The sequence below is a fragment of the Schistocerca cancellata genome, unplaced genomic scaffold (assembly GCF_023864275.1).
Source record: "Schistocerca cancellata isolate TAMUIC-IGC-003103 unplaced genomic scaffold, iqSchCanc2.1 HiC_scaffold_1069, whole genome shotgun sequence".
Taxonomy (NCBI): Eukaryota; Metazoa; Arthropoda; class Insecta; order Orthoptera; family Acrididae; genus Schistocerca; species Schistocerca cancellata.
The window spans coordinates 22,501-27,500 of NW_026047068.1; the positions used below are offsets into that span (position 1 = coordinate 22,501).

The following is a 5,000-nucleotide window of genomic DNA, read 5'->3' on the forward strand; positions in this document are numbered from 1 at the left end:
TAACGCAATTTGTACCGCAATGTAACGCAATTTGTACCGCAATGTAACGCAATTTCTACCTTAACCTAACCCACGTTGTGCCTTAACCTAACCCACGTTGTGCCTTAACCTAACCCACGTTGTGCCTTAACCTAACCCACGTTGTGCCTTAACCTAACCCACGTTGTGCCTTAACCTAACCCACGTTGTGCCTTAACCTAACCCACGTTGTGCCTTAACCTAACCCACGTTGTGCCTTAACCTAACCCACGTTGTGCCTTAACCTAACCCACGTTGTGCCTTAACCTAACCCACGTTGTGCCTTAACCTAACCCACGTTGTGCCTTAACCTAACCCACGTTGTGCCTTAACCTAACCCACGTTGTGCCTTAACCTAACCCACGTTGTGCCTTAACCTAACCCAAGTTGTGCCTTAACCTAACCCAAGTTGTGCCTTAACCTAACCCAAGTTGTGCCTTAACCTAACCCAAGTTGTGCCTTAACCTAACCCAAGTTGTGCCTTAACCTAACCCAAGTTGTGCCTTAACCTAACCCAAGTTGTGCCTTAACCTAACCCAAGTTGTGCCTTAACCTAACCCAAGTTGTGCCTTAACCTAACCCACGTTGTGCCTTAACCTAACCCAAGTTGTGCCTTAACCTAACCCACGTTGTGCCTTAACCTAACCCACGTTGTGCCTTAACCTAACCCACGTTGTGCCTTAACCTAACCCACGTTGTGCCTTAACCTAACCCACGTTGTGCCTTAACCTAACCCACGTTGTGCCTTAACCTAACCCACGTTGTGCCTTAACCTAACCCACGTTGTGCCTTAACCTAACCCACGTTGTGCCTTAACCTAACCCACGTTGTGCCTTAACCTAACCCACGTTGTGCCTTAACCTAACCCACGTTGTGCCTTAACCTAACCCACGTTGTGCCTTAACCTAACCCACGTTGTGCCTTAACCTAACCCACGTTGTGCCTTAACCTAACCCACGTTGTGCCTTAACCTAACCCACGTTGTGCCTTAACCTAACCCAAGTTGTGCCTTAACCTAACCCAAGTTGTGCCTTAACCTAACCCAAGTTGTGCCTTAACCTAACCCAAGTTGTGCCTTAACCTAACCCAAGTTGTGCCTTAACCTAACCCAAGTTGTGCCTTAACCTAACCCAAGTTGTGCCTTAACCTAACCCAAGTTGTGCCTTAACCTAACCCAAGTTGTGCCTTAACCTAACCCACGTTGTGCCTTAACCTAACCCACGTTGTGCCTTAACCTAACCCACGTTGTGCCTTAACCTAACCCACGTTGTGCCTTAACCTAACCCACGTTGTGCCTTAACCTAACCCACGTTGTGCCTTAACCTAACCCACGTTGTGCCTTAACCTAACCCACGTTGTGCCTTAACCTAACCCACGTTGTGCCTTAACCTAACCCACGTTGTGCCTTAACCTAACCCACGTTGTGCCTTAACCTAACCCACGTTGTGCCTTAACCTAACCCACGTTGTGCCTTAACCTAACCCACGTTGTGCCTTAACCTAACCCACGTTGTGCCTTAACCTAACCCAAGTTGTGCCTTAACCTAACCCACGTTGTGCCTTAACCTAACCCAAGTTGTGCCTTAACCTGCTCTGTAATTGGCATATGACACGTTACATTAATCCAGTGTTGTCTAACCACAACCCTCTGAATATAGTTCGCTACTCGCACCGCCCACCCTCTTGTGTATCGTTTCATGTTCAACACTTCGCAAGTGTTGCTTACTTTTTACATGCTCCCGCTGTACACTGTAATGTGGACGACTGCAGGATGTACATCGCCCCCACCCTCCCCCCTGCCTTCGCACGCTGGTCGTTCAGGTGCTTGCGTGTTCAATGCCCTTCGCAGCTGTTCACTGGCATTCGCATGTCGAAGCGCTCAGTCTACGTCGTGGTACGGCCTGTGTCCACTGTCCGCTGATGTCGTAAGCTTAACCCTCACATTGTACTGCACATAGGTCCGTATGTACTGCATGATACGCTGTGGCACATGTGTGACCGTACAACGACTGCGCCCAACAACAGCGAACCATACGGTCCAAATGTTGTGCACTCAGCCACGTGCCGTCTCCCCATAACAGCTACATTGCAGTGTGGTACGCCATAGAGACGTGTGGGATTAACGGACGCCCTGGATGGCGATCAGCATGAGCCGTCTGTTGATGTAGTGGCGCGTGTATTCAAACGTAGTCGTCTCTTCTCACACAGTGTGATAGCATGGTGCACCGCGTTCCACATCTGCGACATGGTACAGATGCTGGTTGACAGTCGGTCTCGTAATGGACATCGCATACGTAGGGGGCCACCTCCCACGTGTTCTCTAGTCGTGCACATTTTGTTGCGTGTATGTGGGCAGACGTAGTGTGTCGTGACACCTAACAGACAGGTATGCAATAATCGTTGCATTTGCAAACTGGGATGGACGTCTACGTTTGCTGGTGACGTTACGCAAATGAACAACTGGTAAACCCATTGTGGTGCGGTTGTTGTTGCTGGAGGTAAATCAGTAAGGGCAAATCTGTGTGTGAAGCGATACGCGGCGGTGGCTGGGTGGGACCGTCCCCGGCCGGTGAGGGGGGGCCGCCCGGCGTGCTGGCCGCGCAGTGCGTGGGCGCACGCGCTACAGCCGGCTGGTGGGGGCGCCCAGTGGCAGGCGCGCCGGCCGACGGACGCGGCAGGCGGCGCAGCTGCGCGCCGGGGCACCCTGCGCGCGGCGCCGGGCGGCCAAAGTGGGTCCTCGCGGGCCCGGTGCGAAGCGCGGTGGACATCTGCAGTGTGCTGGTCCGACTGAGGACTGTGTGCGTTGAGGATGCGCCGCCGCCCGGCACTCGGCGCCGCGACGCCGTCTGCTGCTCGGTCGCCCCAGCGGTTCTCGCTGGTGGTTTGTATCGCAGTTGTGCAGACGTGTTGGCACGTGCGCTGTGCTGGGAGAGTTCGCTTCGGCACCCACGTGGGGCCTTTGCCCTTCTGTGGCGCTGGCGTTGGAGCTGCCGGTCACCGTAGGTGGCGCGTGTTGTCTCCCGCCGGCAATGCCACGACAGCACGCTCCCGGGCCTCTGTCGGCAGCGGCAAGCTCAGTTGGGAGCACGGGTGGTCGCACCTAAAGCGTCTACTCGCCTAACTCCGGGCGATTGCGCCTCTCTCGAACCCGACCAAGTACTTAGGACGGCGCTGCGCGCCGCCGGGACCTGAGAGGGTTTCGAGGTGTATTGTGCAGGGGAGCTCAGCCTCCTCCTGTTTGCAGAATAATTGAGCGGACGCTTGCGTGTTCGCGCGGGCCCCTGGGACACACTCCCGGGCGGCCGGCTGCTCAGCTCTAGTTGACGCAGCTCCCTGGTTGATCCTGCCAGTAGTCATATGCTTGTCTCAAAGATTAAGCCATGCATGTCTCAGTACAAGCCGCATTAAGGTGAAACCGCGAATGGCTCATTAAATCAGTTATGGTTCCTTAGATCGTACCCACGTTACTTGGATAACTGTGGTAATTCTAGAGCTAATACATGCAAACAGAGTCCCGACCAGAGATGGAAGGGACGCTTTTATTAGATCAAAACCAATCGGTCGGCTCGTCCGGTCCGTTTGCCTTGGTGACTCTGAATAACTTTGGGCTGATCGCACGGTCCTCGTACCGGCGACGCATCTTTCAAATGTCTGCCTTATCAACTGTCGATGGTAGGTTCTGCGCCTACCATGGTTGTAACGGGTAACGGGGAATCAGGGTTCGATTCCGGAGAGGGAGCCTGAGAAACGGCTACCACATCCAAGGAAGGCAGCAGGCGCGCAAATTACCCACTCCCGGCACGGGGAGGTAGTGACGAAAAATAACGATACGGGACTCATCCGAGGCCCCGTAATCGGAATGAGTACACTTTAAATCCTTTAACGAGTATCTATTGGAGGGCAAGTCTGGTGCCAGCAGCCGCGGTAATTCCAGCTCCAATAGCGTATATTAAAGTTGTTGCGGTTAAAAAGCTCGTAGTTGGATTTGTGTCCCACGCTGTTGGTTCACCGCCCGTCGGTGTTTAACTGGCATGTATCGTGGGACGTCCTGCCGGTGGGGCGAGCCGAAGGCGTGCGACCGCCTCGTGCGTGTTCGTGCGTCCCGAGGCGGACCCCGTTGAAATCCTACCAAGGTGCTCTTTATTGAGTGTCTGGGTGGGCCGGCACGTTTACTTTGAACAAATTAGAGTGCTTAAAGCAGGCAAGCCCGCCTGAATACTGTGTGCATGGAATAATGGAATAGGACCTCGGTTCTATTTTGTTGGTTTTCGGAACCCGAGGTAATGATTAATAGGGACAGGCGGGGGCATTCGTATTGCGACGTTAGAGGTGAAATTCTTGGATCGTCGCAAGACGAACAGAAGCGAAAGCATTTGCCAAGTATGTTTTCATTAATCAAGAACGAAAGTTAGAGGTTCGAAGGCGATCAGATACCGCCCTAGTTCTAACCATAAACGATGCCAGCCAGCGATCCGCCGCAGTTCCTCCGATGACTCGGCGGGCAGCCTCCGGGAAACCAAAGCTTTTGGGTTCCGGGGGAAGTATGGTTGCAAAGCTGAAACTTAAAGGAATTGACGGAAGGGCACCACCAGGAGTGGAGCCTGCGGCTTAATTTGACTCAACACGGGAAACCTCACCAGGCCCGGACACCGGAAGGATTGACAGATTGATAGCTCTTTCTTGATTCGGTGGGTGGTGGTGCATGGCCGTTCTTAGTTGGTGGAGCGATTTGTCTGGTTAATTCCGATAACGAACGAGACTCTAGCCTGCTAACTAGTCGCGTGACATCCTTCGTGCTGTCAGCGATTACTTTTCTTCTTAGAGGGACAGGCGGCTTCTAGCCGCACGAGATTGAGCAATAACAGGTCTGTGATGCCCTTAGATGTTCTGGGCCGCACGCGCGCTACACTGAAGGAATCAGCGTGTCTTCCTAGGCCGAAAGGTCGGGGTAACCCGCTGAACCTCCTTCGTGCTAGGGATTGG

The 5,000-nt window shown here is 53.5% G+C and overlaps 1 non-coding gene across 1 annotated transcript in view; it reads left to right on the forward strand.

The window, feature by feature from the left end:
- Positions 1-3,347: 3,347 nt before the first annotated feature.
- Positions 3,348-5,000, forward strand: part of LOC126151506 (small subunit ribosomal RNA) — a 1,909-nt gene continuing 256 nt past the window's right edge. The window contains exon 1 of the ribosomal RNA XR_007532011.1: positions 3,348-5,000. This exon is cut by the window's right edge and continues 256 nt beyond it. This is a non-coding gene — a ribosomal RNA (small subunit ribosomal RNA).